At 41.9% G+C, this 15,726-nt stretch overlaps 1 protein-coding gene across 1 annotated transcript in view; it reads left to right on the top strand.

The window, feature by feature from the left end:
• FNDC3B (fibronectin type III domain containing 3B) overlaps positions 1-15,726 on the top strand; it is a 348,736-nt gene that overhangs the window by 48,159 nt on the left and 284,851 nt on the right. The window lies entirely within an intron of this gene.

The raw sequence follows: 15,726 nt of genomic DNA, 5'->3' as shown, positions 1-15,726 counted from the left end.
TATTTTTTTTACACATTCACCAGCAGGGGGCCGAGCTGGGAGCCGCTCATTAATATTCATATATTCACTGCACACTGATCCCGATCAATACACATGCACAATCGGGACCAGTGTGTAGCGGCTCCCGAACACAGCCCCCTGCCAGCTCTGGGGGGCTCTCCCTGTGTCCCCCACAGCCCTCCTTCCCCCCCACAGTGTCCGGCGCAGGCAGGGAGGCTTCCATCTCCCTGCCTGCAGCCGTCCCTCAGCTCCCCGGCGACATTCGCCGCCCTCCGTCCTATTTGCTATGCTGTGCCTCCTGGCTCCGGGGAGCTTTCCCCCGCTGTGGAGCAGAGCCAGGAGTTGAGCGCTAAACAAGGGCGGGAGGGAGTTCAGCGCTGTGCATACTCCCGCCCTGCGCCCTGTCTATCACCGCCCGCCCTCCGTCCTGTCGTTCGCCGCCCGCCCGGTCTCCTGATTCGCCCCCTATTCGCTCGCAGGGACGGAGAGCCCCTGGCGAGTTGAATAGGGCGGACAGGAGGCTGGGCAGCGAATCTCCCTACAGGGAGAATTGGGGGGAATGTGCAGAGAATCCTACACAGGATTCGCTGCCTTCCCCCCCGTGAAAGCATTGAATACCTGCCTTAGAGTTGGAGGATATTACATGGAGTACAGGGGGAAAAGGTGGATTTATATCCTAGTTTATGTCCGTTGACTGGTGAAGAAAGTTTTTTTTTTTTTTGCCTTTAAATAGTTAAACGGCTGCCTTGTGTTGCTGAAGTTGCATTTTTGCAGTTGCAAGTTATAGCATAACCCATACTTTGTTGAAACAATCTGAATGTTAAATATGTGTTGGAATATTTGGCATTTTTTTCAGAAGGTACAATGTGCATGTGTGACTATATAAATAACAAAGTTTATCCCTGTATAAATAAAACAATACAGGTGTATATTTTTTAAATGTTATGAAGAACTCACCTGAATATCCCTCTGTTGCAAACACTGTAGTTTTGTTACCATGATTTAACAATGTGTTATAACCTTTTACCCAGAAAATGTATTTTGTTTTTTAAACATAAATTGACTATAGTTCCCCATTAATTTCATGTCTGTTATCTCGATGACCTGGCCGGTATCGCCAATGCGCTTATCAGATCCGCTGGTGGCTAACGAGGATCGGAATTCTGTCATGTAATTGGAAATTCTTAATTTTTAAAATCCCCAATTTTCTGACCGGGGAAAATGGCTGGGCAGGGGATAAAACGCTCAGTGTGTATGTACTGAGCATTTTTCAGCCCAGCTATTTCCCCCCATCATCGTGCCCCATACACACTGGGCATAATTGTTCAGTGTGTATGGACCTTTAGTCTTTGGGCAGTATTCAATGACAATACTCGGCATGTGCAGCGAATCCTGTTTAGGATTTGCTGCACAGCCGCCATGTTCCGGAGGGCTGGAGCCTTCGCTGCCAGCCCTCGCTGTCACAGTTTTCAATGCTGCAGGGGCTCGCTGCCCCTGACGGCGATTCTGGAGCCGGGGGACGGCGGCAGGCAGGGAGATGGAAGTCTCCCTGCCTGCCCCAGAATGTATGTGGGGGGAACGTGGGCTCCCCGGGACCCAGGCAGCACAAGCTGCCCCCCGGGAGAGATATTAGGGGACTGGGTAGGGAGCCGCTTGCACTGCTCCCGATTGTGCATATGTAATGATCGGGAGCAGTGAATATATGAATATCTAATGAGCGGCTCTCGGCCCCCTGCTGGCTGTTATGTGTAAAAAAAGAATATTTAAAAAAAAAATTAAATATATATTCATGTGCTGTAAGCACATGAATAAAAATAGCATGCCCCTTCACATAATAAAATTCCTGATTTTTGAAACCATATTGAAAAAAAAAAACCTTTATTTTAAAAGTTCACATTCCAGTTCACCATAAAAAGATGGCGATTGCTACACGGTGACACACGGCGAAAATCTCTTAGAAAGCAATTCGCCATCTGATCGTTGAATACACTCACGGCGAATCACATTGAAAAACCAATTGAAAAACCACCGCGAATTGTGGATGATTATCAGATGGTGAATTGTCCGTCATTCACTGTTCGCCGTCGGCGAATATTGCACGTTGAATAGGGTGAATCACTTTTTCAGTAAAAAGATTCACCTTAGAGCATGAAAATAGCACACATTCGCCGTAGAACATGGCGAATCCGTCTCATTGAATACTGCCCACTGAATATCTCTTGCATTGATTATTGCGATTTCATTATTTGTCTCCCCGTAACCAAACTTCCACCCCAACAATCTATTTGGATTGCAGTGGTTAGACATCTTCTGCTGCTCCATTCTGACAGTACTTACATTGGTTGCCTGTATTTGCCAATTACTATTTAAAAAACTTCTATATATATATATATATATATATATATATATATATATATATATATATATATATATATATATATATATATATATATATATATATATATATATATATATATATATATATATATACAAAATACATCTCAAAATATCTCCCTGTTTGACTTATGTGGGGAAATGTACTGAACAATTGCATTTGTCTGACTTTGTATTCTTGGCTGTGTTTGCCCATTTTTTTTTTTCAAACATGCAAATTTACTAAAGGCAGACAAGGGAGTGTTGTGTTGAATCAGAGTTTCAAGCATGGGGTTTTCAAGCAAAGTTGCAATTTCTGGCATCAGGAAATCAAATTCACTGCTAAAGGGGGGAGGCACGGGGAAAATATGTGTGAGAACAGTCTAAAACTTGTAGAAAACTGATAATCCTGTACCTTGGGTTCCAGCAGTGTGCCATATCACCCATTTTCCCAGATTGTTAGTGGTGTCGCCCCAGTGCGACTCCCCCACTCATCAATCTCACCCCCCACGACCCCTACCACAGTCAATCTCACAGGCCACAGAACGTGTGATGCATATATAGGCAGGCTAGCTAAATAAATCTGAAGGAGGCACCAATTGACTTAAGGTACATACACACTGGGCGTTTTTGGCCAGTGTGTATGCTGACAGATGATGGGGAAAATCGCTGGGATGAAAAACACTGAGCGTTTTTCACCCATTTTAATACCAGCAGATGAGCGGAAAGGCCAGTGATGAGGTGGGCGCGCACTTCACCGCTCATCGCTGCCCCGGCCATACACACTGGGCAGCTTTCGAGCTGTAAGCAGCTCAGACGAGTAAACTGAGCTGCTTTCAGCTCAGTCGCCCAGTGTGTATGGCCCTTTAGAATCCACTGTATATATTTAATCAGCTAAGCAATTTTTTGGAGAAAGTAACTACTCAGCAAAGACAACATAGATTTTGATAGTTCAGGTTTAATGAAGTGAATAAGGCAGCATTTGTGTACACACGGTGCAATTTGGTTGCTGAACGATTTTGGCTTAATATCACTCAGCTATATATCACTTTGTGTACTGTTTTTATCAGCGACCAGCGAATTTGCCTGAAAAGTCAAGCTGGCTCCTGCGACCAGTACAGGACTGGTCGTGGGAGTGTGCACCTAGCGTTTTCGCCCTGTACACACACACGAAAATACAGGTTATATGGTAGGCAGCAACCATTTAGCTAGAAGTTCTGGCTAATATTGCCCCATATGCACAGGGCCATAGGCTCATACAGTGTGTGGAGTGAGCACAGGCAGTTTGTTACATGAAGGATGAAAAGCCTGGTATAGTGTGTGAAGGAGATGCCGGCTAATATAGTCAGTATCCGGATGGCTAACAGACAATGTCTAGGTCAACACTGAGAAAAGGTCAACACTGAGAAAAGGTCAACACTGAGAAAAGGTCAACAAAAGTTTTTCTTTTTTAGGGGGCCTTTTTCCTACTAGAGTGATTGAGAATGGTAATGTGTGGATATTAACCCTCTGGGTGCCAACATCTGTTAGAGATGTTTACAATATCCCTCTAAAAATGTCAGCGTCACTCACATTTGTTATATAAATTCAAATAAAAAATGTTTTAGAAAAAAAATCTATTTCCTATATAAGGTAAACATTACAGGTCATTAAGATGAATACAAATGTTTGCTTTCCAATTTTCACACCTATTTTGACAAATTCACTTGGCACTCAAAGGGTTAAAACAAAACAAAGATATTTGTAAAAAAAAACTCATGCCTACCTTTTCAGGTGTCGGCTTTTTGCATGTTAACCTTTTACTTGTGTCAACCTTTTGTCAATGTCGACCTTGAGCATGTCACCTTTTGCTTTTGATTGAATGACTGACTGTTTAATGACTTATATCACACCCAGTAAAGTCTATGTGAAGTACATACAGGCTGGTATAACTTGTTCAAATGAGGCACAGGATGCCACAGTGTGGGTGACAGAGGCAAAGGCAAGAAGAGAGGTGTGTGCAGGCCCGTCTCATACTCTGAGTGGCTGATCAGCAACAGTGGCAATAGTTTTGGTTTGCTCAGTTTTATCCCTTTTACACTGAGGCAAAACCCAGAGTTTTTGCCTCGTGGACCCGGGTCAGTGTGTAAAAGAGGCTCCCGTTTACACCAATGTGGGAGCCCAACTGCAGGGTCCTGCGGTCAGTATGCAGGTTGGGCGGGGGGTGCACACATCCTCTGCTGCTGTCTGCTGTACTATGCACACAGCAGCGGAGCCAAGGAGGAGGTAAATGGATGCCTATGTGCGGCATCCACTCACCTCGCGGACAGGGGCACACGGAGGCTTGGGGCAGCCAGGGCCGGTGCTAGCTAACACAGCGCCCCAGGCGGGGGGGGGGAGCGCTCCGACGCTAACCCGCCCCCCACCCGCCGCTCACCTGCCGGGGGGGGGGTGCGTCCACCGCCGCTGCCGGGTCACTCAAGGGGGGGAGATTCTCCTGGGCGGCAATTGACAGCGGGGGCTCAGAAAGCGCTGCTCTGCTATAATGGTGAGACAGCGCAAGTTCAGTGTCCCCACACGCTGTGTGTCCGATGGCACCATCATAGCACAGCAGCGCTTCCTGATCCCCCGCTGTCAATCACCGCCTGCAGAGTGCCTGCACAAAGCCGCCGGAGATAGCCACCTTGGTCCAGCAGGGTGGGAAGGGGGGTACACTACACTCTGTGACCTGTTCTCCGTCCCAAGTGCCGCCCTGCACTGGCCGGCGCCCTAGGCAAATGCCTAGAGCTGCCTAGTGGTGGCGCCGGCCCTGGGGGCAGCCCATCAGCTTACCTTGCTGCTGGATTCCCGGGTACATTTAACTAATTAAATGGTCACTAAATTCCAAGGTTACTTGTATTATCTGACATTATGTATACTACAGTAAATATTATTTTTGGTGTAATAATGCTCCCTCTAATGTATAAATATGTAACATGTCTACCAGTTACATAATGTCACTTATGTGCTACTGTAGAACACTACACTGTATTGGATTATTTTCTATTTAAACACACACACCTGAACACACTCTCAGTAATGCTTATGCACAGAGTGACACAGGGACACAGTGACATTAACACACATTGACATCGATATGGGCATGCTGACATTGGCATTCACACTGACACAGATAGACTGTCATTGGCACTTACACTGACATCAGCACAGAAATGCTGACATTGCCACTCACTGATCACACATTGTAGTCATTGTTAACTATCTGTGTGTTGCAGTCTTGTTATGCTGCCCCAAACCATCGGTATACTGATAGTATATGGAAATTTGGCAGCTGAACTCATTTTTTATTTTTACCAATATGTCAGATGAAAGAAAGAGATTTCGGGTTGCTGCACACAGCACAGTAAGCTTATTTACTTGTTCCTGGGCATTTGGGGGAATGAGGACCTATGCAGAGTGGCAATAAGGACCACCCTGGTACCCCTGATTGGCAGGGAAATAAATAACTATGCGCCCTTATTTTTAATCAGAACAACAGTGCCTGGTTTTTAAATTATTATAAGTGACTTCTAAAGGTTATTTTGCAATTATAAATTTGAAAAGTATTGTCTCTGAATTTAAAGTTTAACATCACACTTTTTGTAGCCACTAGTTTAAATTAAAACTAAACCGAAAAATGCTGTCTTCATAGGGCTACTGATAAAAATAGTAGTTACACAATAAAAAAAAAAAAAGTTTTGAAAATGCAAAAATATCAGAGCTGGATATATTTAAGTCAAGGGTTTCATTATGAGGAAGACATTTTTCCTATGCACACCACAGTATGCCCTGTCAGACGGCCAAGGCCATTGAATGGCCTTGCAGTCTGACGATCTGAGACCCAAATGGCTGATGTTAGAAATTCCATCTACGGAACACAATTTTATGTTCTAGTTGCTTCAGACTTCAGTGATTATTATAACATGTCAGGAAGTGAAATTGCTCAATCTTGGAAAATGCTTGTGATAAAGAATATTGTGGTTTGGCGAGCGGAATGGTTATGTCATTGTTGCAGAGAGAGATGCTATAAAAGTCACATTCAGATGGATTTTATGTGGGATTTGTGCTAAGTTTGTTCTCTGTATCCGTGTATTAGTGTATATGTATTGGTGGTTTATAGGGTTTTGGTATTGAAGATCTATAATGTCTAGGTCGACCACTAATGGTCAACTGTGACTAGGTTGATACCTAAGAATGGTCGACAGGCCCAAGTTTGACATTGACAGAAGGTCGACGCAAGCTTTAGGTTCCCATGGTCGACACAAGTTTTTCATGTTTATAGTGTCGACATATGCTGACATGGGCGCCAAATAAGTGTACCGCGTCCCCTTGCATGGCTTGCTGCTCTCGCCATGCTTCGGGCGCGGTGCCTTGCTATGCTCGGCACACTGTTATCTTCTCCCTCTATGCCCACATGGATAGTTAAGTATGAACTTATGCCGACCTTTTGAGTGTCAACATGAGCATGTCGACCTAAAGCTTGTGGTGACATTCTGACAATGTTGACCTTGGGTCTGTTGACCATTTTTAGGTGTCGATCTAGACATTGCCCAATGACTGAATACCGGTTATAGACCTGTATTCATTCTATAAGCAAGTCAAATGCAATTTATATTAAAAAAAATGTTGTAATATACTGTATTTATTTTGCAGTGTACATTGTTTGGATTTTTTAGGTGTATGAAATTATCACAGGAAGTTACTTACACTTTTTTTAGCTGATCACATTCTAAAGGTGCCCATACACAGTGCGATTGCACCATGCGATGCGATGTATGCTCCCACGTATCGCATCGCACAGTACAAAAAATATGTGCACCACATACTTTTGTACTGCCGTCGGATCGCATCGCATGCGATCCGATTTGGTTTATTACAAAATGCACGAGAAAAAATGCACCGTGTATGGGCACCTTTACATTAATCTAAGTAATTACTTCGTAGTACTGACAAAATGATACCCTTATTTGGAGGGGGGGGGACTTTGAAGTAGGATAAGTTTGGTTTGCATTGTGAGTAGAAATAGCCAAATCTATCCAATATGGAAAAGTACTTTTTAATTTAAAACAGCAAAAAAGTGAGCTTAAAAGCACCTGTGTATTTTTGTATTCTTTTTATTACTCAACGACCAAGAAATAATTGGTGGATATTGAGTCAACATTATACCACCTTTCCAAAAACAGTCAAAAGATAAATTCTATACAGAGGCTTTCAGGATAAAATCATTTTTTTACTTTTTTATTTTTTAATGTGTCTGAATGAAACCCATTAAATACATAGAAATAATATGGCCGCTCAACAGGGTATACCACTTAGAAAAATCCCTACACTTTAATTGATACTGGTTCATTCGCAATGTTTTGCATCTGCGCAGACGCATTTCTGTACAAAGGCATTTCTGTCCAGACGCAGCGTGCGTGCGGCCACGGCGAACAGGGTGTTCGCCGTGCACATACAACCAAGTTTGTGGGGGGTGGCGGGCCGGGCAATTCCCCCATGAGAACACCCGGTGACATGTCAGCTGCCCGCCCACTTCCTATCGAGCGTGCACGTATATCTAATTGACCTGAATTGGTCTTTGGGAGCGCACATACCTGCAGTAATTTAAAATTAGATGTGAGGTTTGCCAATTTTTTGGAGGAAAAACATTGCACCCTAAAACTCTTACACATTTTTCCTGTCATTTAAAAACTATACATTATTTTTCCTGCTGGGGCGAGGCTAAGTAACATCATAGTTGGTGCAGTACAATTGCTACGTCAACCAGGACTATGCTTTAAGTCAGGCATGTCCAAACTGTTGCCCTCCAGCTGTTGTGAAACTACACATCCCAGCATGCCTTGCCATAGTTTTACCATTCCCTAATAGCAAAACTGTAGCAAGGCATGATGGGACTTGTGGTGTCACAACAGCTGGAGGGCCATAGTTTGGACATGCCTGCTTTTAAGGTAAGCTCCTTCCCCAATTTAAACCCCTCCAGTGCTTAGGACGCAGAGAACGGGATACTCTCACTTTAAAACCCAAATCATACAACCAGGTTCTGTTCATAGTTGTAGAAAAATAAGATCCTCATTCACAATTCCTACATCTTGCACAATGCTGGTTGCACACACACAAACATAGGAGATTTGACTGCAAATTAGAACCAAAAATGGTTTGCCTATGTTTTTGTTTTGCCTACCACTGCTGAAACCACGCTGTCTACTTCCTGGAATACCATGTGTACATTTCATGGATGGTCTGTCACAAGCAAGTATTATTTTACAACAGCAGGAATTAATAGTCGTGGGATTTATTAAGGAGGTGGAGTACTTGGGAGTAAAAAGATTCCATTGAGTTATAAAACATTGAATTCAAACACACAACACAAATTTGACTCTTTGAAGCTTACATTGATAGAAAATAAATTATCACCGCTAATTATTTGATTATCTTGTGCTCCTATAGAATTTTGGTGTACTGTTTAAAACAAAGAAACATGGAGGGAAATTTCCAAAGGGCAGTATTCAATTCTTATTGATGCTGCTATGGAATAATAAGGGGGAAATTTACTAAGATGCGTATCTACTTCACATGTGATATTGCTATGGGCCACCAATCAGATCCTGTCTACTAGAGGGTGCTAAATACATAAGAGGTAGATTCTGATTGGTTGCCCATAGCAACATCACATGTGAAGTAGAATACACATCTTAGTAAATTTCCCCCTTAACATATATCTAATGGCTAACTTTCCCTAATCAAGCAGTTATCCTAGGCCATTCTGATATTAGATATATGGCTTGTATTTTTATGTAAAAACAATCAGTTTGCTTAAAAAATAAGTTTATTCTAAGGTGCGGTAATATCTTTTTAAACTGGGACACCTATGATTTATACAAGTTCTGAGGCTGATTAAAACCAGGTGAAATGCAAGCTTGAATTTATCTATCAACCAAACTTGTGTAATTCACAAGTGCCCCTGGATTTTGGGATATTCCGACAACCCTAGTTATAAAACTCTTGCCGTTTGGGACTTTGCAAAGCAAACACATCTGAGTTTCCAACCTTCCACCTCTTAATAGTAAATCAGACGGCTGGTCTATAAAACTGACTCCATTGTGATGCTGTTTCGACAATTATAGTATCATGCAACATATACAGTAGAATGGTCTAATTTAGACAAAGATATGATACCAAATTCAGATATGATTTCATGCTTGATTATAGTGTGTTGCTTTCTTTAACTGATAAAGAACCTACAGTATGGTTTTTGTGGGGATTAAAGGGAAAGTATTGAAGAGAACGTTTGGGAAACTTCATGGTTCATCTGATCTGTGTAGAGTAGTTTTGTTGGTTCCACTGAGAGCTATCAGTTACTCAGAAGACCCATGTGTTTCCTGTTCGCCCAGTGCAACCAGCATCTTCAGTGAATAGGTTGTATAATATACATTCTGTGGTGGAGTAGCTCCGCTGAATGAGAGAAACTGTTTGTCATTTGCATGTCTTATCAATCTATACCAAAGAGGGAATCCAAACCCTCTCCGTGTATCTCAAAGGTATTGGATAGAAACGTCCCATAGTAAGATTAAGATACAATCAAAATGAATGCAAAGCTCACTGTAAGAGGATTCAAAGAGTCCAGAGTTTGATATGCAGGTGCACAAGAGGTGATGGCATTTATAACAATGGCTTCTGGGTAAACTGAGGAGAAAATAGATAACTGGCTTATTCAGTGCAACAAAGAGCAGAAGAACGCTATCAAATACTCCGCTCTGCTGCTTTCCTTATTGCCTGCTAAGAAAAGGAAAGAGTGTTGGCATGTGGATAAATAACCAGTAATACATCTTTCAAATTCATGCATTTATCACAGTAGTATTACCATGGGATGTTCATCCCGGACTGAGGTTTTACTGTAATTCTTATGGTGGTAAATACATTGCAGGTTGAGTATCCCTTATCCAAATATCCATTAATTACATTATTCTAAAAACCATACATTCCAGAAAGTAAAAAAATAAATAAAAATCTATATATATAATTGCTGGGGGACGGCGGCACTTGCACAAATAAAAAGACCAGACTGTGGCTGCTTGTAGACCAACGTTTCTGAGCCTGTTGGCTCCTTTATCAAGGCGCAGGAAAAGCAATTTTACATAGCAAACACACAAACATATATACCTGACACGGCCGTCCGTGCTGCCCACAGACTCGGCCGCCGGCGCCAGAAGATGATGTCACTTTTCTGGGAGTTACTGCGAGAAGCACGGAGGGCTCCCGTGCGTTGCTGTAGAGATATATATATATATATATATATATATATAGTTTTAAGTGAAGGAGCGTCACTCACGACCATATTATTGACCTAATCGTGATTTCTGAAGACTAGTCATGAGTGCCGCTCCTTCACCCAAAACTGTATTGCTAACAGCTGTGAAGGCACCGACGCAGTATATATATATATATATATATATATATATAATATGTGTAAAGGTGCCCACACACGCACCGATTCCGGCGTGCGTTGTGGGCTTAACTAGCACACATAGCATCGCATCATATGCCTTGTGCATACGATGTGAATGCGATGCGATGCTATGCTAGAAAAAGCTAGTACAAAAAGTATGTGCAGCACATACTTTTTGTACTGTGCGATGAGGTGCCGCGGGAGCGCGCACCCCATCGTATAGTATCGCACCGCCGGGATCGGTGCGTGTGTGGGCACCTTAAGACAATGATTGATAGGCATTCAAATTCAGTATTTGAGATTGTACACAAACTTTGGGCCTTATTCTAATCCACTCATTCTGACAAAATCCTTCTTAGATGGGCAAAACCATGTGCACTGCAGGTGGGGCAGATGTTACTTGTGCAGATATAATTAGATTTGGGTGGGGTTTTACTTCAAAGTGAGATCTATATTGCAGTGTAAAAATAAAGCAGACAGTATTTACCCTGCACAGAAACAAAATGACTCACCCAAATCTAATTCTCTCTGCACAAGTTACATCTGGCCCCCCTGCAGTGCACATGGTTTTGTCCATCTAAGAAGGATTTTGTCAGAAAGAGTGGATTAGAATAACCCCCTTTGTTTGATGTTTTAAAACCTTTTCATGTACAAATAAAATATATTTGTATTTCATGTGTTTGATGTGTTTATACAACATAAATGCAAGATGCCTCAAGATATAGCATTGAAATATAAAAATATTCTGAAATACGGAATCATACGTTATCCAAAATTCTTCAGTCCCAAGCATCTTGTATAATTCACAGCCTATACTAAGCATACTAAGTTATACAATAGGGATGTTGCTACTGAACAGTATGCCTGATTCATATTTGTTAATTAAGGGGGGGGCAAACAACTGTGTAAAACCATGTTGCTCTGCAGGTGGGGCAGATGTAACGTGCAGGAAGATTTAGATTTGAGTAGGGTGTGTTCAAATTGAAATTGAAATCGAAATTGCAGTGTCAAAACAAAGCAGTTCAGTATTTGTGGTTTACATGCAAAAGCAGCCAGTATTTACACTGCACAGAAAAAATATAATTGCATTTGCTCCCCTGCATGGCCAAATGTCATGACAAAAAACAATCTTACTATTTTCTTTACTTACAAACATGAATTGGGCCCATAGTAAATCAGATGATAGTTGCTGAATACATGAATTCACGATGGCCTAGTTTGGGACAACGTAAGTGAATACACTAAACAGTATAGTCATTTCAGAGATTATGCTGAGTATAACACAAATGTATCCAATACAACAAGCTGTAAAGGCGTGTACTGAAAATTAACATTTACACTTATATGGTAAGTCACAGGCATGATAGGTCCAGGCAGCTCTGTAATGGGTGTATGTGTGTCGGGTTTGTAGAATACCCTTTACATACAATTACAAAAAGGAAAGTTTTTAAAACGCCTTTAGATAACATTTCTATTAAAATCAAACACTGCATTCATTATTACTGTATTAGATTTTTTTTTTATTTGCCTAAAAGACTCTATGCAGGCCCACATCTTTCTTGTGTATGACTAACCGCTAAATTCATTTTAAAAGTTGATGACCGTATCAGCTACAGAGTTGAATCCGCAGTGAGCCAGTCCAAAGCGGCTAGCTTGGCATTGGTGTGTATTCACATACACCCTCCAGCGTCTGGCCATGGCTAAGGACATGAATGTGTGTTTCCGGATAAATTCACAGTTTTTAATTTACTATGGGAACATACCCTTGCTGCATTCAGATTGCGTTTGATCGTCCTTTCTCTCCCCATTCAGCCTCTTAAATACATATTTGGCCACATCTGGCACTTGTGCAACCTTATGCATCATACAGATGCACAGCATAAATGTGACTATTTTCAAAGAAATAAATAGGTGTATCTCAAAATCTGCACGTCCTTTAGTTATTGAATATAGTAAAGGATATTATATTTAGAAATTAGGTGGATATAGTACATTAAATTAAATGGCTACTGAACATACTAAACATATAACTAATGAAGATCTAGTATTAAATCGCATCATTTCTGATTTATTTACAGCCATTGATGATGATGATGAGTATACAAGATCACAGCATCATTTGTGACATTCTTGCTGAATATTAAATTGCGGGACAGTTTGTGACAGCAGCTGAATCAAGTAAATCAGTTTATTCTGTGCTGTTTTTATATTTTGATGCAGAAAAGCATAAATCAGACATCATACAATAATTACCTAATGTAACATGGACACCATGGGTTAATTTTGTGTCTGTCGCCATCCCTGGAGTACATCCAAATGTGCAAGAACTAAGGGCCCACCATAAGAATCTTTATGCTCATATTCCGCTTGGCATGTCTATGGGCGGGTGTGGATTATACTTCGTGGCTCCTCTATGAATAATTCTGTACCTCCTGTACACAACTACTACTAACAATACACCTGTGACACTCCCGTTAGACACATTTCCAAACAACTGATTAGACCTGTTACCTTTTCACTCAGCCACCCACCTCCAGGAACAACCATACATTTCTAATACACTTCTGCTACCCTGCGTCTATATCTATACTTCAACTCTTTACAAAACTGGGGCTCATTTGTGTCTCACAAACAAATACGCAGATGACAAACATTACTCCACTGCATCTGACGTAGAATCATGTCCATAAGTTCTTCCATGACTTAAATAGAAAACACTAGGAGCAAAATTATCATGATGGCATTGCACTCTTTTCAAAATGAAATAAGCTATTTGGTCTATTGGGGTATTCAATCATGATTCCAACTGTCGGAATGTTTCCGACTTCAATTTTACAGTCGGAATTCAATGTCCCGGCTGTCAGAACCTTTCTGACAGTCAGAAAGGCTGTCTATTGTCGAAAACGGCCACAATCCAGAGCCGTTTTCGACAATGCTGAAACCGGGTGGGATTGAATACTGATTGAATATTCCCCTGTATTTGATATTAATAAGATGTAAAAGCAATATATTGGCCACTCAAGTTAATGGAGAAATATTGGTAACCTATTGCGTCGCGTTTGTAGTACAGCCGATAGCCGATTATATATATATATATATATATCCTTCCGGGGTGCCAGATGCGTTCCTGACAGTCGGGATCCCGACAGTCATTTATCCGATGTCGGGATCCTGACTGTCAAAACGCTGACAGCCGGGTGCCCGATGGCCACCCGCTATTTTCCCTCGTGGAGGTCCACGACCCCCATAGAGGGAGAATAGAATAGGTGGCTCGCGTAGCGAGCCACCATGCCCGTAGCGTGGCGAGCGCAACAAGCCCGCAAGGGGCTTTTTAGCGCTCACCATGCTGTCTGAGTCCGGCCAGTCGGGATCCCAACGTCGGGCTAATGACTGTCGGGATCCTGACTGTCGGAACCCCATACCACACCCGTCCTTTCGTATCTGGCTTTGTGTACAGGCAGCCCTTCGGCCACCGATAAACTTGCTGCAGGGACATCATAGTTGGCTACAATTGTCAGTGAATGTACTATAAATTGTTTGCAAGGTATTTTGAGATTTCAGGAAGTATTGGTGAGTATGGACCACAAGGAATTTTAGGAAAATCGGTCGGTTTAGGTTATGGATGACATTTCCTGTCAGACAAAATTCTCACTGTGCCAAAATCTCATGGCAAGGAGGAAGACAGACTACCACAAGACAGAACTGCCTACACAGTAGGGTGAAGCAGTTCAAACAAAGTACAGTACATGTGCGGGTTACATATTCACATTGCTTATAGCAGCTGAAAATACAACATCCAAGAGCAATTTACCATCAGAAGGGTGAGGCCTAACTGCGTATGGCAATACAGCATGATGGTAATGAAATTAGTAATAAATCATTCATTAGTACAAGTAGGTAATAACTGTGCATAAGATCTGTAATAAGAAATGCTGCATACAGGGATGCAGAGTGATAGCAAGCAATAGCCACCATTGCAGTTTATTACACAGCTGGAGTTTTACACGCTTCGCAAAATAGAAATGTTGTTTATGAGTGCTATATCGTTGTCACGGTGATCTAGGTTCATTTTCTCTGTCTTATACTGCTTTGTTAAAGCTGTAAGGTGCAGTCAACCTATGGTAATCTTATCTGCTGTGGAACTACACAGCCAAGCATGCCCTGACACAGCTTTAACATTCTCTAACTGAAAAACTGTGTCAGGGCATGCTGAGAGATATAGTTCCAAAGCAACTGTTACCAGGGTGCCTGTCCCTAATTTTTTTTGCTAGTGCAATACATTCTTAATTTGAGTAATATTAAACGGCCTGCAATTCTGTGTATCCATCGGAGTACCCTTACTGGTATCTGTATGGCTGACGGACAATGTTTAGGTCCACCACGTATGTTCTATGTGGTCAAATGCTCATCACAAGCAATAGCTCGACATGGCATTTGTTGACACATGAGTTTTTTGGGATTACTTTTTTAAACCTTTTCATACTTTATCATCCACATGGATTTCTATCGGGAGCACTAAATTATGTCGAGCGCAGCAGTAGTGGATCAAGGTGAGCGAAGCGGTACACTAATTGGGGGTCCAAATGCTCTGGTGTCAACATTGACACCAAAAACACATGTTGTCCTTCCCCTGTGTCAACCTTTCCTGTGTTGACCTTTTCCAGTGTCAACCTTGTGCATGGAGTGAAGCTAGTGTGTATCGCTTTAATAGACCTCTAGCCATTATGCTGAGATTGATGAAGGCCATTGTTCATGTCAAGGTGGAATACATTTTTGGGGTGATTTTGGTTGGTTTGCAAAAGCAAACTCCTTCTTGTAACATGTGCAGAGAGAGTTTGGGTGAGTTATTTTGTTTCTGTGCAGGGTAAATATTGGCTGCTTTATTGTTA

This window comes from Crinia signifera, chromosome 3 (assembly GCF_055691185.1).
Source record: "Crinia signifera chromosome 3, ASM5569118v1, whole genome shotgun sequence".
In the NCBI taxonomy this organism is placed as follows: domain Eukaryota; kingdom Metazoa; phylum Chordata; class Amphibia; order Anura; family Myobatrachidae; genus Crinia; species Crinia signifera.
Note: the sequence above shows the minus strand (reverse complement) of the source record. Positions and strands in the feature narration are given on the sequence as shown.